At 37.7% G+C, this 27782-nt stretch overlaps 1 protein-coding gene and 1 pseudogene across 2 annotated transcripts in view; both read right to left on the minus strand.

Annotated features, from left to right (window-relative positions):
* LOC145256537 (glutamate receptor ionotropic, NMDA 3B-like) overlaps positions 1-27782 on the minus strand; it is a 1196865-nt gene that overhangs the window by 333596 nt on the left and 835487 nt on the right. The gene's annotated exons all lie outside the window — the stretch shown is intronic.
* On the minus strand, positions 347-462 carry LOC145265385 (U2 spliceosomal RNA; annotated as a pseudogene).

A 27782-nucleotide genomic window follows, 5' to 3' on the forward strand; every position in this document is an offset into this window, starting at 1 on the left:
TGGTTAATGGAGGAGAAATCCTTCATTACTGATACAATTCTTATTTTTGTTATTGACCAGAGTGCCCCATTTGGGGAACTGGTTTCCCCCTAAATTTTTAACCGACCTCATGTACAATTCCGCCCTTGTGGGGAGGCAAGTAAGCAAAAAAAAAAAAAAAAAATAATCAGAACGGACATTTTCCAGGGCATTTTATAATTAATCAGAAGTGACATTTCCAGGGCATTTTGTAATTAAATCAGACTTGTTTAATATTAAAACTTTGTTACATTAAACATAGTACCTATTCACCATGCCTCCGCACTGGATAGATTTAGATACCAGGGTCGTTTTTTAACGTGGAGAAAAAAATTGTCTTAGTCGTAAAGGATTTCTCTTCCACTGAGAGAGAAGAGATTGAAATGTAGCACCTGAAGAACAGATACTACACTTTGATCTTAGCAAAAAGGCCAAGAAAGACAAGTCATTTTTATTAGCTTTGCCTCACAGCGACACCAATTTTTTTTTTATATTTCAATGTCTTTTCAAGGGTGATTTGGAATATTCCATTTTCCTTTTTTTAGGCATGCACAGCATGATAAGGGACGGAGCGATAAGCGTAATAGTATAATGATGATGATGATGATGATGATGATGATGATGATGATGATGATGATGATAGTAATAATAATAATAGTAATTTAGAAATAATAGTAACAAATTTAATGATAAAAAAATATTATATATATATATTATATAAAAAAACAATAAAGATGTCGATAATAATAATATTTATAATAGCAGCAACATATATATATATATATATATATATATATATATATATATATATATATATATATATATACCGTGCTAATAAATTATATATTTATCTAATTTTATTATTTTTTATTGTTTGTTTATTAATTTAATTTCTATTTTATTGATTTTATTGTTTATTTAAATTAAAATATTTAAAAACATTTCAATATAACTTAATCTATATTTATATGAGTTTTATCTATTTAGTTAGTTAAATTGTAGTTTTCAAATCAACGATTCCCTGGCATGTCTATTAGTTTTTCTTCCATAATTATATTTCCTCTACTCTAATTTAATGAATTCAAATATCCCAATTTTATTATTTTATTTAATTGCACCCTTAATATCTTAAATAAGATTCCATACTTTATTTATTTAAAATTTTTTTCCATAAAATCAACCATAATAATAAAGCATTCAATATCCTTTAAGCTATATTTTTTTCCACGCGTTACTACTTATAAAAGAACACGCTTGTTCAGCTAGCAAGCTATATCACATGAAGACCGTTTTCTTTTCAAAAATGAAAACACCAAAGTTTATTTCAAGCAAAATCAATTCTTATTTGAAGTCTCGAATGTCGTATAATTGCAGTTAAGTTAGAATTTGTAATATTTTTCTTTTCTAGATGCAAGTGCTAATATAATATTTATTTCAGTTTTAATCTTTATCTTTATTTCATGGTTTTATTAATTGTGTAAATGGTTTTCTCATAGAAAAATGTGCCGATTCTATTTGGCATGGTCATTGTGAATATATATATATATATATATATATATATATATATATATATATATATATATATATATATATTTAAAAGAGTGTAGCCATCAACAATTGTGTTTTTTTTTTAAAGGTTTTCATCATATTTTTATCTTAAAATATTTTTATAACGCGTTTCGAGCTTAGGGTGTGCTCTCTTCAGATGTTTTCGTAATAAGTTTTTCTTTAAAATGGGAGTTCGGAAAGTTATTTTTACCTCCGCTGATACTAAATGTGTTTTTCAGAGTGATGTGTGGTCTCAGACATTCTGTCTCCAACCGTAAGTGTTCAAAGTGTCCGGTCAAAGTTAGAATCAAAGAGGGCGCTTTTGGTCCATTTGGTGAAGGTTTTTATGGTTTTTTATGTTTTTTTTAAAGACTTTCTTTCCCCATGTATAGCAGGGGCGGTTCATTAGGAATTTGTTGTAGTCCGGAGGGAAGCAGGCAGCCATTTGACCACCGAGGGACCAGTGGGGGAGCCATCGAATTCCGGAATTAATCTGATGTCAAATTTCTCCATACCAAAGCCGAAATAGCTTGTAATCAGAGTTTTTTTTCTGTCTGTTTCGATTTACTCAAAACCTCACACACCTCGTCTTCTCATGTATCGTTCTCTTCTTCCTCTTCTACTTCTTGCTCTTTTTCTTCTTTTTTCTTCTCAGTCGTCAGAAGCGTCGTCTTTGTCTTGACTACGTTTTTCCTTCTCCCTTCTTGCTCACAGTGACCCGTTTTTATGCTAAGCTGAACTCTCGTGTGTGCGAGAGAACACGAGATTTTGCGTGATTACTTGGCAATATTAACCGGCCGCCGCCATCTTGCCATTTTTCTTTGGACGTGCCCGCTTTGCAGAGTGCACACCTCGAGCGTTTGTTAGGTAAGCCCGTCTGTTCGCAATTTATTACACAATTTCCCTAACAAACAGAACAACACAAAAGAACTAAACAGTTACTTCGAAAATTTCTGGAACCTTAACCTCCAAAAAAAAGACAAAACCACAAGCAACCTCACACGTAAGCAAAAACAAGCACTCGAAAAGATCCGTAATAATAATGCCATAATAATAAAAGAAGCAGACAAAGGCAGTGGCGTAGTAATCATGGACAAAACGTATTATGAAACAAAAATTGCAGAATTACTGGATGACAAACACTACTATAAACCCATTAGTACCAACATAGATAACACCACCATCTCAAAAATCACAAAACTTTGTACAACACACAACAAAATATTAAAAAAGAAAGAAAAGGACTTCCTCACAAATTTCATTACAAAGATCAACAACTTCTACGGACTGCCTAAAATACATAAATCTGGCGTAATAAAACTTGCCATCAATACACAAAACTCAGAATATATTAGCGCTCCAAACCCTAATGACCTTACATTTAGACCCATTGTAGCAGGACCAGCCTGTCCGACAAGCAGACTTAGCAACTTAATAGACATCTTATTACAACCTTTCACAGATCAAGTTAAGAGCTACATAAGGGACGACATCCATTTTCTTACTACCTTACCACATGCAGTAGAAAACGGGACACTATTAGTTACATTTGACGTTAGCAGTTTATATAGTAATATACCCCATGAATTAGGAAAAGAAGCAATAATATTTTAGATCAACAGACACGCACAAACACTACATCCTAGATTCACAAAGCAATTCATTATCGATAGTATAGACATAACCCTAAATAATAATTCCTTCGAATTCAACATTGCCAACTACATCCAAACACTAGGTACAGCAATGGGAACGAAAATGGCACCGATTTACGCAACCCTTACATTGGCCTACCTACAAGAAAGCTTATATGAAAAGGTAGAACAAAAATTTGGCCACAGCACTAAAAAACTGTTTGTAGAATCATGGAAAAGGTACTTAGATGACTGCTTCATCCTATGGAAACCCACATGGGGGGACATCACAGACTTACACACCATACTCCAGAACCTACACCCAAAAATTAAATTCACCACAGAACAAAGCTCTACAGAATTACCTTTCCTAGATATACTGATAAAGATTAAAGACAATAACATTATCACAGACATTTACCGCAAACCTACAGACACCCAACAATACCTACACTTTAAAAGTCACCACCCTAAAAGCTGCATAAAATCAATTCCCTACACCCTAGCACGTAGAATCTGCACCATAATCATGGACAATAACCTTCGGAAAATCCGACTCAAGGAACTACGAATAAATTTAAGAAAAAGAAAATACCCATCACAACTTATAGACAAAGGAATCCAACTTGCGACAAATATACCAGTAGAAGATTTGAGAACCCCTAAAGAACGAAACAAAGAACACATCCTAACATACGTCTCCACACACAACACAAACAACCCAGAGCTTTTCACAGAGATAACGAAAAACCTCGTCCTACTTAACCAAAATAGCAAACTAAATAACTTCCTTAAAACAACAAAAATAATAAAAAGCAAACGCCAACCCAAAAACCTAAAACGCATTCTTACCTCATCCAAACTCAATCAAGGCGCAACAAAAGGAGTCACAAAATGCAACAAACAACGATGTGGAGTCTGCAACATAATATTAGAGGGAAACACATACACATTTACGAACCCCATACAAACATTCAAAATTAAAAAAACCTAGACTGCACCTCAAAAAACGTGATCTATGTAATAAAATGTCCAGCATGCGATAAATCCTACATAGGTGCTACAAAAAACCTTAGTAATAGAGTATCCCTACACCGATCTAACATCAAAATCGCGGAAAATAGACACCTGCATGTATCACAACATATACACACATGCAGTGGAGGAAGATTCGAGATAATGCCCATCTTCCAAACTGAAACTACTTCTACTTGCTAACACAAGAAAAAAACTCCATAGCAAAGTTTAACCCCGCCTTAAACATCTCTCCATAATTATACACATAAATAGGCAGAACACAAAATACACTTACACGCATGCATACTGGGGTAAATGTGCACCCTCACACACGAAACAAAAGAAGCACAATAAAGCATGCGCACACTTTCACGGGTGCACGCGTCCATACCCAGTACAGTACCATTTCTCTAAACTAAACAAACAATTAGAAATTATATGTATGTGTGTGTATGTGCGCACATGTGTGCATGTATGTATGTGTGTGTATGTGAGTGTATACATATGGTTGTGTATGCGTGTGTGTGTGTGTATGTATATATATATATATATATATATATATATATATATATATATATATATATATATATATATATCATCTGTTATCTATGCTACATCTTGTTTGTGTGTGTACGTGCACTTATGTTTGGGTGACCGAATCCATGTATGCATATGTGCTTGGATTAGAAAAGAAAGAAAACTTCAACCAATATATACATAAGGTGGGATGTATGAATACGTATATGTATGTGTGATTGTGGGTGCATGTGTCCATATATATATATATGGGTGGATGAATGTATACGCATCTGTATGTGTGTGTGTATATATGTACATATGTATGCATATGTATGAGTGAGTAAATGTGTTCGTGTGGATATGGATATACGCGTATGTGTGAGCCCCTGCATATATCTATGTGTGTGCATGTGTGTGTGTGTATGTGTATGTGCCTACATAGTATGTGGATATTTGTGAGTGTGTATGCACATACATGTATGTATATATATATATGTGTATGTACGTGAATATGTGTGTATGTGTATCTTCTCCTACCTATTCTCCATCTTACTTGTGTGTGTGTGTGTGTGTGTGTGCGTGTACTTATGTCTGAATGATTAAGCGAATATATACATGCGGGTTTTGGTTGGGAAAAAAATAAATAAAATAAAATAAAATAAAATAATTAACCAATATGTGCCTGACGTGTTAGTGGTGGATGTGTGAGTGTGAGTGTGAAGGTGGGTACATATATATGTATGCTCCTACATATATTTCTATGTATATGCGTGTGTGTATGTGTGTGTGCCTACGTGCGTGTGCATGTGTACATGTACATGTATGTATATGTATGCGTGTGTGATTGTGTGTGTGTGCTATACATGGGGAAAGAAAGTCTTTAAAAAAAACATAAAAAAAACATAAAAACCTTCACCAAATGGACCAAAAGCGCCCTCTTTGAATCTAACTTTGACCGGACACTTTGAACACTTACGGTTGGAGACAGAATGTCTGAGACCACACATCACTCTGAAAAACACATTTAGTATCAGCGGAGGTAAAAATAACTTTCCAAACTCTCATTTTAAAGAAAAACTTATTACGAAAACATCTGAAGAGAGCACACCCTAAGCTCGAAACGCGTTATAAAAATATTTTAAAATAAAAATATGATGAAAACCTTTAAAAAAAACCCACAATTATTGATGGCTACACTCTTTTAAATATACATATTTTTCTCTCGTTGGAACGACACAACCATCACTTATATATATATATATATATATATATATATATATATATATATATATATATATATATATATATATGTATAATTTTCTTTTTATTTTATCTTTTTATAATGGATTTTTCTTGTCCAAAAATGTTGTTTATATTTTCCTGGTTGTTAGCATAAACAGATTAGGCAATCGTATTAATTTTCAGTTAGTGAGAGGGGAATCTTTCACCATACATTCCCCTAAACACGCCAACTGGACTTTTATTAAGTACAATACTTAATAATTTTTTTTTTTTAAATGGGAGTAGACAATGCATTGTGGATGCGTTATCAGTAGCTCCCATTACTCTCGCTTCTCTTTATTTGTCCCTCAGACCTCATTTTTAATGAGTGATTTTTCTGACAAAGGGAGAAGAAAAAGCTGTATTCTAGGTTGGCAGCATTTTGCGTGAACAGCCGCCAGAGATGTTGGAAAATTTCTGTTTCTACGTCTATCCTTGTAGCCATGTCACTAGTAAGGGTACTTAAAAAAAAATTTTTTTTTTTTTACATGGAGGTCACCACTTATCAAGGCCCGAAGTCCACTCAGGGATAAGGGTTATTGCGTGTACAGTAATCAATGAGATAGTATTGTAGTAATCATTAGTATTGGGGGTTTTGATAGAGTGTCTTACTTAAGGGGGCGGTTTGTCAGGAGTTTGTTTATGTTAGACTTGAAGACGTCCAAGTTGTAGTCAGGTGGGAAACAGGCAAGCGCCAGAGAGTTCCACTGGCATGCAGTTCTAAGAAAGAAGCTTTGCTCATGGAATCTATGTTTGGATTTAGGCACAGATAAAGAGTGGGGAAAATTATTGGCAGTAGTTTCAGCCAGAGGGGTGTTTCTCGTAAAAGATTGGCAAGGGGGGACGAGGGATTGGAGCTCAGACGAGCACCTGCCATGAAAATAACGATAAAACCAAGACAGGCTTGCAACGTCTCTTTTGTGGGAGAGAGGTTGCAGGGAAGAGAAAAGGGCATCCCCCACTAAACCACGAAGTCTATTTTGTACTCTGTCAAGGCAGGATAGACTGTCCAGGTGTGGCAGCAGTACTCTATCCTTGGACGTACTTGACTTTTATACAGATAGAGAATTGCATCAGTAGTGAGATATCTTCTGGAGCGGTAGAAGGATCCCACCATTTTCCCAGCGTCCCTGGCAACAGATTTGATGTACGTGTTCCATTTCAGATCAGGAGTAAAGGTCAAACCCAGAAGCTTGTAAAAACATGGAGCCTCTCCAAGACGAGAGCCATCCAGTTCAATTGATGCCAGATGGGGATCAGAGCATTGATGATGTAAAGATAGAAGCTTGGTTTTGGATGCATTAACAGTGACCAGCCACCTCTTCCCCCATTATTCCATGTACTCAAGATGAGAGGAGAGAGAATTAGAGAGAACTTTGTCATTTTCGGCCTTTGATATGTTGCCATAGATGGTCGTGTCATCAGCATAGATGTCAACGAATGATTTAAGTACGTGTTTTGGAAGATCATTGATGTAGATCAGGAAGAGAGTTGGACCCAGGATGGACCCCTGAGCGACTCCAGCATTAATACTGTGGGCCTCTGATTTCTGCCCATCAACCACTACTCTTATGAACCTATCGGAGAGAAATGATTTAATGATTGAGAAAACATTTCCAGTAATACCGTAGCTGGAAATCTTATGGCCCTTATGCCATACCTTATCGAATGCCTTTGATATGTCAAGAGCAATTGCCCTGGAAAGGAAACCTTTGTCAAGAGATTCACTAATCCTGTGTGATATAACCGTTAGCACATCTGCTGTAGATCTTGCAGAGTGGGAACCATATTGCATGTCACTAAGAAGGTTGTTTCTGTTGAGGTGGTTGACTACTTCTTTATTTAATATGGATTCCAACAACTTACTCATGACACACAGGAGACTTATTGGTCTGTACTGAGAGGGAGATGACTTATCACCTGAATTCTTAAATACAGGGCATACTGATGAGGTTTCCAGGGTGTTGGAAAGCACTTCTCCTTAAGGCAATGCATAAACAGTTTTGTAAGTATGGGGGAAAGTTCTGGTTGGAGATTTTTCAGCACTATAACTAGAATGCCATCAGGGCCATTTGCTTTACTGGAATCAAGGTTCTTTATTAGCTTGGCGACCTCATGCACTGATATTTGTATTTTGCATAGTGTGTTGTCTGTTATAGGAGGAAATACAGGGAGTTGATGGTCATTGTCGCATAGGGTAGAATTAGCTGCAAAGTTCTTGGAAAATAGTCTGGCCTTGCCTGATGCTGACGAGATAACCTCAGGTCCATTGATAATGGTTTGGATAGAACGCACACTTCTGTTTAAGATCCTGTTTGCTATTTGCCAGAACTGGTGGGAACCAAGCTGCTGCTCAGCTACTTTGGATTTAACAGACTGAGCATATAGCTCTCTTGCATGTTTTATTACTCTTTTACAGTGGTTGCTGGTAGTCCTAAAAGCAGCTTTAGTCTCAGTACATCTATTACGTTGGTAGCTATGGAAAAAGTGATTTCTGTGCGCGATGGCAGCAGCACATTCTGGGGAGAACCATGGCTGGCTGTTAGGTTTTTGTTGGAATTTTTTGGATGGTATGAATCGGTCTATGCCTATAATTAACCATTCAGTCAGGTCTGATACTATAGAGGACACATCCTTTTTAAACATGGAATGCAGAGGTAGGTCAGATATGAATGTACGGAAGCTATCCCAGTAAGCCATAGAGTATCAATATACAGTACGGTGGAGAGGTACGTCTGAAGACTTATTACATTTCATTTTTATCTTAACTGATACAACAGAGTGGTCAGAGGATCCCAGAGGAGATAGAACGGAACATGAACACAGCTCAGGGGAAGTTGTGAGGAAAAGGTCTAGAAGGCTTGCATATTAACTGGGTGTATCGGGCACACAGGTGGGTTTGTGAACAATCTGAGTGAGGTCATAGGCAATGGCAAAATTGTGACAAAACCTCCCCTCGTCATCGGTTTTATTTGAGTGAGTCAGCCATTCCACATTATGGACATTGAAGTCACCGCAAATGTGAATGTTAGCCGAAGGATGAGCAGACAGGATGTGGTCAATTTTCTCAGATATGCTCTTAAAGATAGTAACTCCACTGTTCTGGGGGCGATAGAGGGCAAATATAAATGCAGTGGTGTAAGCTAGTGCAACCCGAAAGCACATATAAGGTAAATTAGGGTCTTCTCTAGAGATATCCCTACCACATGGAAAGCCATCTTTGATGTTGGCACATATTTCATGCCCATGGCGATCTTGGGGATCAGATTTAGATGGTGAGTTGGAGTAACCTTTAATTATGAATTCGTCTAGAGAAGTGGTTGGCCCTATGTCAGTTTCACTTAGTGCTGGAGGTAAACGTTTTATCTCGGCTGACGTTATCCGCCTGATAGTCAGGAACCCGAACCTTGAATAAACCACTAAGGAGGCTGTCCTATCAGCAGGTGCAAAGTACTGGGGCTGCTGTATTGCCATTTGGTGAATGGATTCTGGACCGGGCAGTAGCTTCTCGTGGGGCCTCTCGATGCCATATTAGTGAGTAATTGTTACACCTTTACCTTTCCATTTGCTACAAAAAAAATATTTCTATTTCTCTCTTACTTTCCCGCTCTGCCCTGCTTCAAGCAAGTCTGTCGACCTAGTCCACAAATCCCATAAGTCCATCATGAAAAGTTTCAATAAAAAACACACGATTAAACCCGAATCTTCAACTTCTAACGTAAACCTCTACTACCATGTCTTCTTCTCCAACATCAGGGGTCTACGTTCTAACCTTCCAGAGGTTGAAACACAATTATAGAAGACTAAACCAGACATATTCTTTCTAAGTGAAACAGGCCATTTCCCTAGATGAGTTTGTAATTAAAGGATACTCTAATTTAACTTCCAAATCTGACCCCCAAGATCGCCATAGGCATGGAATATGTGCCTATATAAAAGATGGTTTTCCATGTGGTAGGGACATCTCCAGAGAAGATCCTAACTTACCCTATATGTGCTTCCGGGTTGCACTTGCTCACACTACTGCATTTATATTTGCTCTCTACCATAACAGCCGAGTTACTATCTTTAAAAGCATATCTGAGAAAATTGATCACGTCCTATCTGCTTATCCTTCAGCTAATATTCATGTCTGTGGAGACTTTAATGTTCGCAATGTGGAATGGTTAACTCACTGAAACAGGGCCGATGATGAGGGGAGGCTCTGTCATGATTTCTCCATTGCTTATGACATCACTCAGATTGTTCACAAACCCACCCGTGTGCCCGATACTGACGGCCAGTATGCAAGTCTCCTAGACCTTTTTCTCACAACTTGCCCTTAACTGTGGTCAGCTTCCGTACTGTCTCCACTTGGATCTTCTGACCATTCTATTGTATCAGTTAAGATAAAAATGAAATGTTATAAGTCCTCAGATGTACCTCTCCATCGTCTAACTGGGATAGCTTCCGTACATTTATATCAGATCTACCTCTGCGTTCCATGTTTAAAAACATGACGGAATGGTTAATTGTGGATATAGACAGCTTCATACCCTCGAAAAAGTTCCAGCAAAAACCTAGCAGCCAGCCGTGGTAATCTCGTCAGCATCAGACGAAGCCAAACTCTTTGCCAAGAACTTTGCAGCTAATTCTAACCTTTGCGACTAAGACTGCCAACCTCCAGTATTTTCTCCTGTATAGGAAAACATGCTACGTGATATACAAATATCTGTACATGATGTTGCCAAGCTAATTAAAAGCGTTGATTCCATAAACCAACCGGCCCTGACGGTATTCCAATTATAGTACTCAAAAGACTTCAGCCAGAACTAGCGCATATCCTTACAAAATTGTATAAACGTTGTCTTAAGGAGAATTGCTTCCCGTCACCCTGGAAAATCTCATCAGTTTGCCCCGTATTTAAGAATTCAGGTGATCGCTCATCTCTCTCACAGTACAGGCCAATAAGTTTCCTGTGCGTCATGAATCTGTGTTAAATAGAGAAGTAATCAACCGTCTCATCAAAAATAACCTTAGTGGCATGCAATATGGTTTCCATTCTGATAGATCTATAGCTGATGTGCTTACAGTTATATCTCATAGGATTAGCGAATCTCTCGATGGAGGCTACCTTTCTATCAACGGCCTTTGATAGAGTATGGCATAAAGGTTTACTTCACAAGATCTCCAGCTACGGTATAGCTGGAAATGTCTTCTCAATTATTAAATCATTTCTCTCTGATAGGTTCATAAGAGTAGTAGTGGATGGGCAGAAATCAGAAGCTCTCAGTATTAATGCTGAAGTCCCTCAGGGGTCCATCCTGGGCCCAACTTTCTTCCTGATCTACATTAATGATCTTCCAAATCACATCCTTACATCATTCGTAGACATTTATGCTGATGACACTATTATCTATGGTAGCACATCTAAGACCGTAAATGACCTAGTTTTCTTTGATTCTCTCTCCTCTGATCTTGAGCAAGTGGTACAATGGAGAAAGAGGTGGCTTGTTACTTTTAATGCATCTAAAACTAAGCTTTTATCTTTACATCATCAACGCTCTGATCCCCATCTGGTATCAATTGAAATGAATGGCTCTCGTCTTGGGGAGGCCTCAAGTTTTGACAAGCTTCTAATTCCTGATCTTAAATAGAACACATACATTAAATCTGTTGCCAAGGCCGCTGGAAAAATGGTGGGATCCTTCTATCGATCCAGTAGATATCTCACTGCTGATGCAATTCTCTATTTATATAAGAACCAGGTACGTCCAAGGATGGAGTACTGTTGCTACATCTGGGCAGGAGCTGCTAGAAAGGACTTATCCTGCCTTGATAGAGTTCAAAATAGATTTTGTAGCCTCGTAGGGATGTCCTTTTCTCTTCCCTGCAACCTCTTTCTCATAGAAGAGATGTTGCGAGTTTGTCTTTGCTTTATCGTTATTTTCATGGTAAGTGCTCGGCTGAGCTCCAATCTATGGTCCTCACTCGCCAAACTTTCACAAGAAACACCTGTCTAGCAGAAAATACTATCACTAATTTCCCCCAATCTTTATCTGTGCCTAAACCTAAACGTAGATTCCATGAACAAAGCTTCTTTCTTAGAACTGCACACCTGTGGAATTATCTTCCATTTTCCTGCTTTCCAGCTGACTATAATATGATTGTCTTCAAGTCTAACGTAAACAAGTTTTTGATATAAGTTAACAAATTTACTGAATTTCAATTATTAACGATTACTATATTGTCCAATTTCTACTCTTTAACCCTTATCCTCGAGTGGCCTCTTGGCTTTGATAAGTGGTGATGCCTATGTAAAAAAAAAATTAGATTAATTAGTTTAGATTATTGTGGACATATATATCATTTCTACGTTTCATCTATTCATTAATTAATTTGTATGTTTTGTTCAATTCTATTTTAATGCTATTTTGTTTTTAATTTATTTTCATTGTTATTTTAAAAAAACAATTTTTAATTTATAATATTAATTTGAGCAATTATATATGAACTTATTTGCATGATATTTTATTTAATTAATAACCAATATTTTTATTATTTATTTATTATTTTATTTATTTATTTATTCATTTTAATTTAATTATTTTGAAAGTCTTACTCTAAAAAATAATATTTTTTCCATCTTTAATTATTATGTACAGATATTCTTTAATTAAGTTTTTTATTTGCAGTCTTGTTAAATTGGGTAGTACATTTTACTTTACTTGAATAAATTATATTTGTATTTATTGTCAAAATTAATCGCATAATAATTTATTATTTTAAATAATTAAATGAGTATATAAATTAATAATTAATGATTTAATTCTAATTATGCTTTTATTATAAGAGGATTCACAGGTCAACACAATATTTTTGGCAGGCAAAGTAAGACTGGTTTCTGGGGTTTTCAAGGGCGCTGAATCCGAATATGACATTAGTTTTTTCAAATTGGCTCTAGTTTTTGAGATATCACAGGGGGTCGTTTGTCTGAAATCACCCATTCGCGACCATAGCTAAACGTACAAAAAACGGCTAAATAGTGCATAAATGTCAGATATTGATTTTTATGATAATCTTAAACCACAAAGACAGTGTAAAATCTCAATATAACAAGTTAAGTTAGATATAACATCATTTCATTTATCCTATAACTGAACACTTTTCATAGATTTCGAGGATATACAAAAAATTTGCTAAAAATTTGCTGAATTTTAATTCTCCAAGTGAAAAAAAACATTTACATAATCAGTTATATATCATAAATTAATGCAAAGCATTATACACTAGATTCTTAGTTACAATGAACAAACAAAACAATATTTTATTCACAAAACTAAAATTGACGTTTATACGATTTTCGCTTGTGAGCCACTTTTGGGCAGTCTCTCAAAAGGTTCCAGCAGTAGTCTGCCATCATGTGCTCATCCCATTTGCCTTGATACCTCCCTTCCATTGTTTTGATGTCTTGATGGAATCTCTCTCCCTGCTCCTCACTGTAATCACCAAGATTACCAGGAAATCTGTCGAGGTGGCTAAACAAGAAATTAACTTTAATGCTCATATTTGCCCCTAGTTTTCCGTATGCAGTAAGCATTTTACGGACCAATTGCTTGTAATTGTCAGCTTTGTGATTTCCCAAAAAGTTTGTCACTACATCTGTGAAGGACACCCAAGCATTTAACTCAACCGTGTTCATATGATTAGTGAAGTCAGAATCCCTCATGAGCGTTCGAATCTGAGGTCCATCGAAGATGCCACCTTTAGGTTTTTCGATGGAAAGACCTGGAAATTGCCTGCATATGTACTTGAAGCAATCCCCATCTTTGTTCAACGCCTTAACAAACTGCTTCATGAGCCCTAGTTTTATGTGCAATGGAGGGAAGATGAGTCTATCCCTCGGTACCAAAGGCTCATTGATGACGTTGGCTGTGCCGACTTCGAGACTTTCTCGTTCTGGCCAGTTCTCCCTTCTCCAGTGCTGGATTCTTGCTCTGCTATCCCACAAACAAAGAAAGCAGAGATACTTTGTGTACCCACTTTGCTGACCAAGCAGAAAATTCACCATTTTCAAGTTCACACAAATCAGCCATTTATGAGTGTTGTAATTCAGCTTTTCAAGAACAAATTTGATAGCATCATACTCTTCTTTCATCTTGGTTGAATGGCCAATTGGTACAGGAGCAAACTTATTGCCATTGTGCAAAAGTACAATTTTTAGACTTGCTTTCGAGCTATCTATGAAGAGACGCCAATCTGCTGGGTCATATGATGAGATCCCCATGCAGTTAAGAAGTGCAGAAACGTCATTACAAAAGACCAGGTCGTCTTCTTTAGAAAAGAAACGAAGCAAGCTGCCTTCCCTTGTCCTATAGTATGTTACTTTTGTGCCAGAATCAAGAATGTTTTTCTCTTGGAGTCATGATGCAAGAACTTCAGACTGCTCCTTCGACAAACAAAGGTCTCGCACTAGGTCATTAAGTTCAGATTGATTGAAAAGCTGAGGGCCATTTGAGGGTTCTTCATAGTCACTACAGCTATCATCACATGGTATTGAAAGATCAGCTGGAATCTCTTCGGTTTCATCGATTTCAGGCAAACTGGTGAAAACAGGCACAGGTAGATCCTCAGAGTGCGCAACAGGACGGATAGCAGAATCCAGGCTCGGATACTGCCAATTTGCTTTCTTGGGCTTGTTAAACCCCGTCATGTCATTGAGAAAGAAGTAGCAGTCATCAAAATCATTGTTGGGCTCTCTCCAAACCATTGGTACAGCAAACTTCAACTTCAGCTTACCGTTGGTCCAACCGCGGAGACTTTCTACACAGGTTTTGCACACCATATGTGGGGCCCAAGACTTGTCTTGGTCACCAAGTATCATATCGAAGTATGCTTTGTACGCCCTCTTGACAAAGTCTGTAATATTCCCCTTTTGTTGTGGCATCATATACTGTCCACAGATGTAACAAAAGACATCCGGTTCATATCTGCAACATCTTCTAGAAGAACTCATTTTCTCTCTGGAACTCATTTTCAACTGTGGAATTAACAAGAAAATTCTTAATTACTGCTTAATTTATACTGCAACTATATTTATGGAACATGTTATTAAGTAATTACAGTATATAATTATATAAAAATTCTCCCTATATAAATAATTATATAAAAATTCTCCCTGAAATACTTCAATATAAACATAATCATTATAATGACTCAATAATATCAGAAAACTATTATTTACTGCTTCTATATTGAAGTATTTCAGGGAGAATTTTAGCAGTTTTGGCTTATTTGGGGGCTATCAGTATCTTCTAAACTAGAGCCAATCTGGCAAAACCAATGTTATATTCGTAATCAGCGACCTTCAAAACACCAGAAAACACTCCTAGATGGTCTGCCAAAGAAAAAAAATAAAAATTTGTTGACCAGTGTTATTAATATTGTTATCTATACTCCTATAAATTCATTTCTCTTTTCATTTTTCTTTTGTGTGTATTGATATTCATTCGGGCCGAAATGCTAGTATATCTATAAAAGTGAACGTGTCTATGTGTCCGTGTGTGTGTGTATGTCTGTCTGTCTGTGTACATTTCCCTACGCAATAACTCTGGTAATTTTCAGTCTACAGACTCAACATTTGATATACAGGGTACTGAGATTTGGGAAAATGTATGTGATCGGTTTTCGGCCAGAAATTTAGCTGTTAAGGGGTCAAAGTTCAACGATTGGACCTTTGAGGACTCTACCAAACTCCTCCGCTAATTTTGGGTTAAAACACTTGAAATTTTAGATATAGGTTCCTTGGACATGGATCTAACTTAATAACTTGATTTGAATCCAAAACAATAAATGTTAAGGGGTGAAAAAGGGGTTAAAGTTTTAAAAAATTGACCTCTGCGGTCTCTTCCAAATTACTCAGACAATTTCTGATCTAAACATTTGAAATTTTGCATAAAGGGTATTCAGAGATAGGGCAAGCTTTTTCATCGGTTTGGGTCGAAAATTTTTAGTTACCAATATGTAAATGTATGTATGTTTGCATGTCTGCCTAAACTTTCGACCGAGGCGACGGATTTTACCGAGATCAGTATCGTTTTAAAGTTCGACCTTTCATACGAGAAATATCAAAAAATTGGCTAAAAACATTAATATCTTCACCTTAAACTGGGCACTTTTCTACAGGGAGGAGGGGTCACTTTTTTCGCCGATATTTTTGAAAGTTATCCTCTCCTTTAGATTGTCTAGCCTTAATTTAAAAAAAAATGTCGCTTCCGGTTTGGTGGTGGTCGTAACAGCATAGACGTCAGGTTTTTCCCCCCCGTTCTTTTCCTCCTTCGCGGTACGGGTTCGAGCCTGCCTTCCTACTACCACTTTTTTTTTTGCTCAACATACACATCCAAACACCCGGGCAACGCCGGGCTGAAATGCTAGTATATCTATAAAACTGAATGTGTCTGTGTGCGTGTTTGTGTGTGTACATTTCACTATACAATAACTCTCAATTTTAAGTCTACAGACTCGAAATTTGATATACAGGGTATGTTAGAATTATTTGTACTCAAACTTTGTAAGGTAATTTGCATAAAGCCACTTATGCAAATTACCCACTATTACTTGGAGTTGCTTGCAACAATAAAAAAGAAAAAAAAAAAAAGATTAACAGCGAGCACTTCTCATTAGTCAAGAAGCTAGTTACCGGAGTATTTATCGTCACGTTGGTTTGTTATTTTTTCCTGCGATTGTTTTACATATTGTTATTATTATTGTTATTGCCGTGTTAAATTTGTTTTATTTGTTAAAGTTGTTATTGCTGTTATCTTCCTGCTGTTATTTTTGAACGGGACTTTTACCCTATTTTTTTTTTTTTTTGTTTATTTTTCTCCCCTCTCTAACTCGTCGGCCATGGCGTCCGCCAGCAATGTGCCGTCGGAAGAGGACAAAAGTGGCGAACAAAAGAATGGGTGGGCGAAACCACCCAAAGTTAAAATTGATGTTAACAACTTTTTAACGGAAGCAAGGAAATGTCTGCAATATGTTACAGAAACAGGAGTTACTTTAGAAGCACCACGGCTACAGGAATATGCCAAGAAAACGATTTCACTTTTTGTGGTTGATCGCAAGACCAAAAAATTGATCAGGTCAACTAAGGAAACGGTAACTAAATTACTGGCAACGGCAGGAATGCGTGCGGATCGTGTAACGAAATGCAGAGGCTACAATACCTGGGCCGCCCTGTTTAAAACAGAGGAAGAATGCGTCGCACTAACCAAAAAGGAAATCATCACACAAGACTACGTATTAAGAATGGAGTACCTAGGACGGAGGAGAACAACTGTTTCCATTTTCGAAGTTCCAGGAGCGGTCCCAGGTGAATATCTAGCTGCCTACCTCCTGAAATTCGGTGATATTACTGGTATAGAGGTGGACCAGTACAACGGAGTCTGGTCCTTCGACATCCTATTAAACAAAGAAGCTTTCCTCGAAATACCCTACTTCCTGGAAGCGGGAGCTGAAAAACTCCCCATTGTGGTCACAGGGAGGAGGCCGACCTGCTGGATTTGTAGTGAAGTAGGTCACTTAACTTACACCTGTCCGAAAAAGAACAAAACCAATGTGACAAACACAACAAACTCTAAAGAGGTGGTTGTTGGGCACCTCGAACCTGAGGCTAGAACGCCAAATACAAGCAAAACAATTGAAGTGATTAAAGAAATCACAACAGAAGAATTTGAGGAAAAATTCAACTCCGAGATGGAATCGCCCAAAAAGAGAGAATGGACACTGGTACCGTTTACTAAATCGCCTCGTAAAACGTACGCAGATAAACTGACCAAAGAGCAGATATTAGACATTAGGACCAGTAAAGACCCGAGGGGCAACAAGTTTAAGGCCCTGCTAAAAATAAAGGACTCGCTTGATGAAAAGTGCAAGCAAAGCGAGAAGAAAAAAGAAAAAGAAAAAGAAAAAAAGATAATAGATTTCCCCGAATCTCTCTTCCCCGAAAAGCCTGCCCCTCCTCCAAAAGAGAAAAGATCACCCCGTAAAGCGCCACCCCTCTCTCCCGCAAACGTACCAAAAAGAGACCCAAAGTTGACAACCCTTGGCTCCCCATCCAAAAAGACCCCTAAATCGTCCCCTAAACCGTCTCCATTCTGCTCCCCAAACAATACACCCAAAAACTCCCCCCCCGCTTCCCCTATGAAAATTGACATGCCCCCTCCTCCATCACCTCGCCCTTCTACTTCTGAAAAGAAAAGACAAAGAAGTCCCTCCGTGGAAAAAGACCAAAAAAAGAAAAGACCCCCTTTTTTTCAGGGTAAAGACGTATGTAAGATCACGGTTAATATAGAGGCCATATCAAAAAATCACGGTAGAAAAGACTACCGAAACCTCTACGCGGTGAAGCAGATAAGCAAACTGGACATTACAAACCCAGAAAATTTTCCCAATGCCAAAAGGCTTTTAACCGTGGTTAGAAGTCGTGAAGAGGCCAAAGGAGTTTGGACTATGCTGGAGGAAGCAAACTCTGCTTTTAATATCATTCATCCAGCAGCCTTTTTTAGCGACTCCGACATACTTAAAATGGAGAAACTATGTGTTGGACGGGTCCCCATAAAAATCCACCCTTCACTTTATAGAGCGATTAAGTTAACATTTCCTCTAGACATCGGTGGTCTGTCCCCTGATGGGGCCATCACTAATGAGATGACCTCTGGATCATTGGGGACAGCTGTCGGTGTCTTGGCACCGTCTATGTTTGTTAAGGATACCCAACCCTAGATAGATCACAATGGCTTTAAGGTTAGCTACTTTGAATGTCCAGGGGTTGAGGGACGCCTCTCGTAAACTTCGAGTTGCACGCGACCTTCAACGCCTCGGGGTGGATATATGCTGTGTACAGGAAACTCACTTCATTCCCAGTGATTATCAGGGTGTACTGCTTAGGGACTTTCAGCTCTATTCAGCACATTTTGATTCCCACTCGAGGGGTGTTTCCTGGCTAGTTAGACACGCTCTTGATGCTTCGTGTGACCCAGTCTATGCTGATTCAGAGGGAAGAGTGCACGTGCTGGATGTTACCGTAAAGGATGTGGCATTTTGATTTATTGGGGTTTATGCTCCCTATAGCCATAGCGAGAGGGTTTCCTTTTTCCGGGGGATCGAGCCCTTCATGAATTCGTCTCGGCGAATAGTTTTAGCGGGAGACTGGAACGCGGTCCTGGATCCCAATTTAGATCGCGGGGGTAATACTTCAAGGGCTACTAACCAGAACCGGGATGCTAAGGCGTTTCGAGACTTTATTGACAAGTTTGATCTTGTCGATAAATTTCGAAACGAAAAGCCCGGGGATGTAGTTTGGACTTGGACAGGTAGACGCGACTCCGATCCGGTGCAACTTTCGAGTTACATCGATCGGTTCTTAGTTAGGAGAGTCGACTTAGAGCTTTTAGACTGTCCAAGTTTTCATAACATAGTTTATTCGGACCATAGGTTAGTCCGGGTTCGGGTAAACTTAGATAGCGTTAAACCTAGGATGGCTAGTTACTGGAAGTTCAACACGTCGTTGTTTGACGTGAAGGGCTTTTGGGAACAGCTTTTACTAACAATACAGAGGGAATTGACGGGAGCCATTATCGGGAATAAGTGGTGGGGAAAACTTAAACAAGTAATTAGGTCCTTCGCTGCTGATTTTAGTCATCGACTCAATCTTAGTTCTAGAGCAGCGAAAGCGGCACTAGATGATAGATTAAAAAGGGCGGTGGAGGAGGGGGATAGTGATAGTTATACTTTAATTAAGGCTGAACTGGACTCCCTGGATAACAGGAAGGACCAGGGTCTAGTAGTTAGGGCTAGGTTAAAAAGAGTGCCGAACGAAGCAACAAACATGGCCGCGTCAATGCGTGCGGAGGAGCGTCGACGTGCGACTGATCGACACATCGCCAGTGTAACATTGCCGGACGGATGAACCGTAACATCAAATGATGGAATCCTGGAGGGTTTTCGAGCTCATTTGCAGGAGCTTTTTACCATGGAGCCCGGTCTGGAGATTGAACAGTTTGACACGTATTTAGCTGATTTTTCTCGCCTTGAAGCGACCGAAGCAGCTACATGTGAAGGTAGCATAAAAGAGGAAGAAGTCCTTGAGGCTCTGAAACAAGTCGGGCTAGACAGGACCCCTGGGATTGATGGTCTGCCTTACGAGGTGTACTTGAGGCTGTCGCCCATTTTTATTCCTTTGCTGGCCACACTCTTCAACTCCTGGTTTAGGAACGGGTCTATACCTCAGTACTTTACCAGGGGGATCATTAAATTGCTTCGCACAGATAAAAATGGAGGGGATGGGATTAGCAATTTCCGGCCCTTAACGATGTTAAACACAGAGTTAAAGATTTTGGCCAAGATCTTAGCAAATCGTCTGCAGGTTGTTTTACATCGTCTCATAAGTCCTGAACAGACGTGCTCTGTTAAGGGTCGGACGATTCAAGATAATTTGCACGCAATACGCTTGATCATAGAGAAAGTCGACACAGAAGCCGCGCTGATCAATTTAGATCAGTCCAAAGCATTCGATAGGGTGGACCATCGTTACCTAGGGGCTGTTCTTTGCTCGGCTGGGTTTGGACCCCAGTTTCGCTCATGGATTCGCCTCTTGTATGCTACCCCCGGTGCTATGGTGGAGGTGAATGGGGTGGGATCGAAGCCCTTCAGGTTAACAAGATCTATCCGTCAAGGTTGTTCGTTATCACCCATGCTGTATGTCATCGCGCTTGAGCCCTTTTTGCGCCAGCTTAGGGTGAATCCGGTCCTTCGCGGGATTACTTTGCCAGGTGGTTCTACCCCAGTAAAGTATACCGCCTATGCCGACGACGTGACTGTGCTTGTAACGAGCAATGCCGAGATTAGAGTCGTCGACATGGAAACAAGACGGTATGCACAGGTAACAGGGGCCATAATCAACCACGTTAAGTCTATTGGCTTACGTGTTGGTGCCTGGAGGGGAACGCCCCTTCAGGGGCCCTTTGGCTGGACTAATGGGCCCTGCAAGCTACTCGGCGTCTGGTTTGGCCCCGACCTCCAGCTGGAGAAAAATTGGTCGGAAGTGTTGAAAGCGGTCAAGACCACAGCTCATTTGTGGTCTTTGAGAAATCTAACTTTAAAGGGTCGGGCGGAGGTATGCAATACTCATATCTACCCCCTGATCCTATACTGTCTATCAGTGCTTCCACTCCCAGAGTCCTCACTACTTGAACTAGTGCGTGCTCTTTTCGTGTTCTTATGGCGCGGAAAGCAAGCCATGGTTGCTCGGGAGATCTGTTGCCTGCATCCGTCTGAAGGCGGTCTGGGTATGCCTAATATCAAAATACGTAGACACACTCTAAGGCTGATATATCTGGACCAAATGTGTACACCTGACTTAGGGAACGGTATCTTCTGGATGGAAGTGTGCATTCGGCTGAGGGGTAGGCACGCAGGAGGCCCCGAAATGAATGCCATTTCTATCGCGAGTGTCAACAGGTGTTGAGGTTCCTTCAATGGGTGAATGAAAGCCTCTCTGACACCCGGCTGTTGTCTCGCAAAGCACTATATAGGGTTTTAGTGAGGGCATCTGTCCGAGACGAAAAGATTGAGGAGTTCGGTTTCACGAATGAGGAGCATCGCTCGATATGGCCTTGGGCGCCCGGGATGAGCTGTTTCGATAACTACGAGGCATCGCTCACCTGGCTGGTAATCCGAGATGCCCTCTGGGTTCACAAAAAACTTTTCATAGCGGGTTTTACAATGACATCTAGTTGTGTCCGATGCGGAGATTGGGAGGAAGACCTAAGCCATGCTTTCTTCCGCTGCGCTATCGTTCGACCGTTATGTGAGTTAGTTGAGAGCTTCACGGTTCGCATACTAAACGGGCGTTTTTTTGTACTGAATGCGGTTTCCCCGTGCTGCAATTGGGCGCCGAGTATGAAGAAAGAGGAACGTTATGTTTTTCTGTGTTTGCTAGCTGTTATGAGAGGCGTGATTTGGTCGACATGACAGAAGGAGGTTTACGGAGATGAGACCTTCACTGCTCCCCAGCTTGTTCTCATGTTCAAGCATCGGTTGAAAATGCGAATTAAGCTGGAGAAGGTGAAACTCACTCCTGTGAATTTCAACGAAAGGTGGGTGAAAGCTTCGCGACTGTGTAGAGTGACTGGAGCTGGCCTTGAATTCGTTTCTGATTTGATTTAGGTCAAAAAGGATTTTGGGTGTCCTGAACTAACAAGACATCAGTATCGGACCGATTAGTTTAGTATGGATTAGTTAGGCTTTATTGTTTGATTTTTTTTTTTTTAGCTTAGCTAGAGTATGTATGTGTTCATCGTCCCAGTCCCTCTTTTAGCTTGCCCTTGTCCCCCCCTTTTTTCCCCCCACCTTAGGTTCGATAACCCCCCATTCCCGACCCCAATTAGGTGACGGACGGACTGCTTTGTCAGTGATGCAGGTCGTTTTTGTGGTGTTTATTCAATAAAGTCAGTTTTCGTGTGGACCTGCGTCTTTTCGACTGACAAAGCTTTCTATCTGCCACAATTAGTAGTGGGGGGCTCTTTTACTAACTACTATTTTTTCATTGTAAATATTTCATTCTTTTTGTATATAAAATTTTTAGCCCCAACCCCCCCACATCATGTATATATCATTTTTCGGGTTATAATTAGGATTCCCATAGAGTGATTCTGGTATTCTGGTGAAAGAGTCTAGTTAAGTTAACTTTATATTAGATAGGTCCACATTAACCCCCCCCCTATTTTTGGCCTTGTGCCACATTTTGTGTATATTTATGCAAATAAATATTAACAGCGAACACTTCTCAGAAATTACTCTCTTTTTCTGCAACGAACAGAAACTCCTCCAGAACAACTGTTTTGGAAACTTTAACCTTTACTTGTAAATATACGTTATTTTAAATACAAGAATTTTATTGTGTTATTCTTTCTCAAAATTAACCAAGTTGTTCGGATAACAAGGAACCAAGAAAAGAGAGGCGCGTTAGAAATAAAAAAAATTTCTAACATATTTCCAAAACAGTTAACATCGTGGTATTCGCGTCCATAACATTTAATATGGATAACCAACGAGGAATGAACCTTCTCCAAGTGATGTTACCTCAAGTTACCTCAAGGACGGATACTCCACAAGAGAGAAATTATTATTCTGGATCCAAACTAACGGTATACTATGACATAATCAAAAAACTTTTCTGGAACATACTTACTCGAGTTTTATAAAACGTGAAGTTGGGATGCTCAAAACGTACAAAAACTCTACCCGCGTGGATATTAAAATTAATTATTTCATTGCACTTGTAAAAAAAAAAAAGAAAAAAAAAAAAGTGTTTTGACAAAACTCTACCCGCGTGGATTAAAAACAAAATTATTTTATTGCACTTGTATTCAAATGTCGGTACTTATTCATACCTACTAAAATAAATGGCTGTTAAGGAAGACGTCACCATGGAGGGAACTCTTAAAAACCTTCTGGGAGAAGAAAAACCCGAGGATATGAATATTGAAATGATACGAGAAAAATTACTGTCTTTTAAACGAAACCGGGCTACACATAAAAGAAAAGTAACAATGTACTTTAATAGCCTGGAGACCATGTATGACAATTCTACCCTGAATACTTCCCTGCGTAAAAAAACAGTTAAAAGCCATTGATGATGAAGTGTCCAAAATCAATTATTGGAATGAGGTAATTAATACCTTTTCACAAAGGGTTGATTATAGTATTAAAGACGAAGAAGCCTTGAATAATGAATTAGATAGTCAAGCCGAATATAATGTTTTTATCTTAGTGAGTACAGACAAATACGAGGACTATATAACCAGTAAAGACGACAAGACTCCTTCAACGTTGTCTATTGAAGAAACTTTAAGTGAGGGAAAACCTCCTCCTTTGAATTGCAGCACTTTTTCGGGAAATGAAAAGGACAAGTTCGCCTTTCACAATTTTTTAATTCAATTTAACAATGTGATTGATTCTAGAAGGAAATTGTCAGACTCAGCTAAACTGTCTTGTTTGGTCGGTTACTTGAAGGATTATGCCTTAAAACAAATAAGACATTTGTCAATAACCGATACGAATTATAAAATTGCTTTAGATTTATTGAAAGAAGAGTTTTTAGATAAAGCATATATTATCGACGAAACATTAAAAAACATTAAAAGCTAAACCTGGTGAGGAATATAGTCCAGAATATTTGAATGTTAAATATTATATATCAGAAATAAGGGCCTACTTATATGAGCTAAAACAATATGAAATTGATTTTTTGGAAGAGGGTTCTTCTGGAAATATTCTAATTTAGGCACCGCCAAAAATGGCCGCAAAATCAAGTTGTTGTTGTTTTTTAAAACTAAATTACATTTATTAAAATCCATTATTTCTGAGTAACTTTTTTTTTCCAGAAAGATAAAACCCTGAATTTTATCATATAGAAAACAGAATAATGTAAAACTTTTTCTATTTTTAATTCAATTTTAAATGCTAAATTTTCCCAAAAAGTTAACAATTGACATTTTTTGTCTTGCACAAAAAACGTATTTAAATATTAAAAAAAAGGGTTTTTGAAATAATTAATTTATTTATTTATTGTCTAACTAAGATTTAGGATGATTTTCTAAGAGAATATGCAAAAATATTATAAGTACCTGAATTTCAAATAATTCCACTTATTCATATAGGTAACCAGATATTTCGCATCGACGTAGAGTTCAGATCGACTCTGTTTACGTTTTCGTTTGATAATAAGAAAACTATGGAAGACCAAACAGGCCAAAAAAACTTATTTTTCAGTGACAAATTTCAATGTATTATTAAGCTGAGGCTGGCCAGTACCAGATGGGTGACCATTTGTATGAGTTTGGTTTTTAATGTGTATGTGTGTGGGGGCCAGGCTCCCCAAAATGGGGGGGGGCAATTTAAAGCAGAATAAAAAAAAATTATTTCAGCGCGTTTGGTCCACCATAGTCGAAAGGCGGCAAACGTTTTCAAACGGGATCGAAAAAAAATGATGCTATTTTTAACACAAAGGGCACAATATTTATCGAATTTTTTTTTTGTATCGATTATTCAAAGCATGCCCTGTTTAATAATGGTCATGCATTATTCGGCTCGCTAAAAAAAAAATTGTTAATTTATTTATCAAAAATTTTAAAATGGCTTTTTTCGTATAAATATTAAAAAAAAATTTTGTTTTGCTTAACTTAAATTAATTATTTTACTTAACATATTCACCGAATTTCACACTTCAAAACTCAAAAGCGGGATAATTAAACACAATCGAAGTTCTGATATTCAGACGTCAAAATAAGGTATGCAAACAATTTTTTTTTTTTTTTTTTAATCTATAATTCTGTCTGTTACAACAACACAATATGTTTTGTTCAGTTTCAGATGATTATTTTAAGCATATTTGTTCCCACTTCAAAACAAGGGGGGGTTTTGTAAGCAAAAAAAAAAATATATATAAATATTGTTTATGAAAAATAAGTACACTGTTATAAAGTTCATTCTTCTCCTAACAATCGCTGAAAATTTCGTATTAATCGGATAATTACCTGATTTTTGGTAGATTTTTAAAAAGACGGTCCGTCAAAAAGTACTGACCTGCCCCCCCCCCCAGTTTTGGCGGTGCCTATTCTAATTAGTCACATTATGACTAAACTTCCCAAAGTAGTTGTTAAAGAATTAATTAAAGTTAATAATAATTATCCCAACTTAAAGCAAATATTTGATAACTATAGGGATATTTAAAAAACTCTAACTCGGACTTTAACTGTAAAAAATATTGCTAAGGATAAAAAAAATTTCAGTAGCTATGACTTTAAACGTAGTTTTAAAATAAACCCAAAAGATAAAGTACCAACGGTACAAAATTTCAAAGTACAAGCTATAAAAAAAATCAGTGTAAGCTATGTTCCTCGGAAGGACACTACTTCGGAAAGTGTGAAACTTATCCTAATTATGAGGCTAAACTAGCAAGAATCTTAGAACTGTCCTTGTGCACCAGATGTGCTGGTTCAGGTCACAATGAATCCGAATGCTATGGAAAAAAGGGGTTCTTAAAGTTTCCGTGTCTCACATGTAAAAAAAAAGAACATGTAACTTTTGTGTCCTACTCAAAAGGCTGTTCAAACAAACTTGTGTTACGCCTTGAAAAATACGGACACTTGTAATATGTTACCTACTATGACCCTAAATTTAAAATGTGGTCATAAGCAAAGACAAGTTAGATGCTTAATAGATTGTGGCAGCCAAAGACCTTTTATAACAAAAGAAGCTGCTCTAGCATTATCCCCAAATTATAATGAGTTCTCACCAGAGCATGAGATACATAGTTATTTAGGACGGCAAGTTAAGAAATTTAAACAAATGTCTACTGGTGTAAAATTAAAGAATAGAATGTTTTTTGTTCCGCTATTGGTAGACGAAAGCATGAATATAAATTACACGATACACGGAATGAAAGATGTAATTAATAAATTAAAATTACAGGGTGTAAATCTGCTTGATGAGTCCTTTTACTTAAATAAAGAACACGACACTATTGAAATAGATATGCTCATGGGGATAGACATAATTCAATAGTTTCTTTTCCATAAAAAAGATAGGGGGTGGTTATAACTTTATCATAGATGATAGGGTAGCTCCTATTGGAAACATTTTCAATTTTATCAGTTCAGCCGAGAGAAATGACTTGCTTAACACTCAATTAAAACCAATAAAAAAAAAATAATAAAACGGTAATTAACCTAATAATGGATCCCCTTAAATCGTATTTCAATCCTTTAGAGAATATTTTATCCGACAGTGAAGTAGACAACGGCTTGGAAAATCTCTTTAGTCTTGAATCTATGGGAATAAGGCCCAATGATCAAGAATCTATTTCCTTTGACAACAAGCAAATAAGTAAATTTAGGGAAGGAATAAAACAGATCGATGGGCATTATTATATAGAATTGCCCTGGTATCCTGATAGGATCGAAAAAGTTCCATCAAACCATTTCATAGCTCTCAAGGTGTTAGACTGAACAATGAACTTTTTAAATAAGAGGATTAACTAAAAAATACGATGCAATCTTCAGCAAACAACTAGAAGATGGAATCATCGAACAAATAGAAGTTAATCCTTCAAATTACTATAAATATACGTGGATTCCCCACAGACCCGTTTTAAAAACTGCGGAACAAGTGACAACGAAAATAAGGCCCGTCTTTAATTGTTCGTTAAAGACAAACAAGGAATTACCTTTAATTAATGAAGCAGCCTATACGGGTATAGATTTAATGGGTTCTTTATTGAAGTTGTTGCTTTACTTCAGAAGCAACAAAATGTGATGTTAGGAGATATTAAACAGGCCTTCTTAATGATAAAACTAAGTAGTGAATACGACAAAAATAGTTTTTTTTTTTTTTTTTTTTTTTTTTGGAGAAGAGAAAACAAACTTATTTGTTATAGATATAAAACGATAGTATTTGGCTATACATCATCGCCTTTTATACTCCATTATGTAATGAACCATCATGTTAAGTCTTACCCTCAGGATAAATGCAGCAAAATATTGGGCAATAACTTTTGTGGACAATTTAGTAGTAACAATATAAATGAAATGAAAGATTTGTATAAAAAATGTTTTGTTAGAATGCAGGAAGGAGGCTTCACCTTACGATCTTGGAATTCCAATTCTGATGAATTAAGAAACCTAATGAAGGCTGAAGGTAGATTGGTAGAACATGGCTGTCAGG

This window comes from Euprymna scolopes, chromosome 3, assembly GCF_053919585.1.
Source record: "Euprymna scolopes isolate OS-2025 chromosome 3, ASM5391958v1, whole genome shotgun sequence".
Taxonomy (NCBI): Eukaryota; Metazoa; Mollusca; class Cephalopoda; order Sepiida; family Sepiolidae; genus Euprymna; species Euprymna scolopes.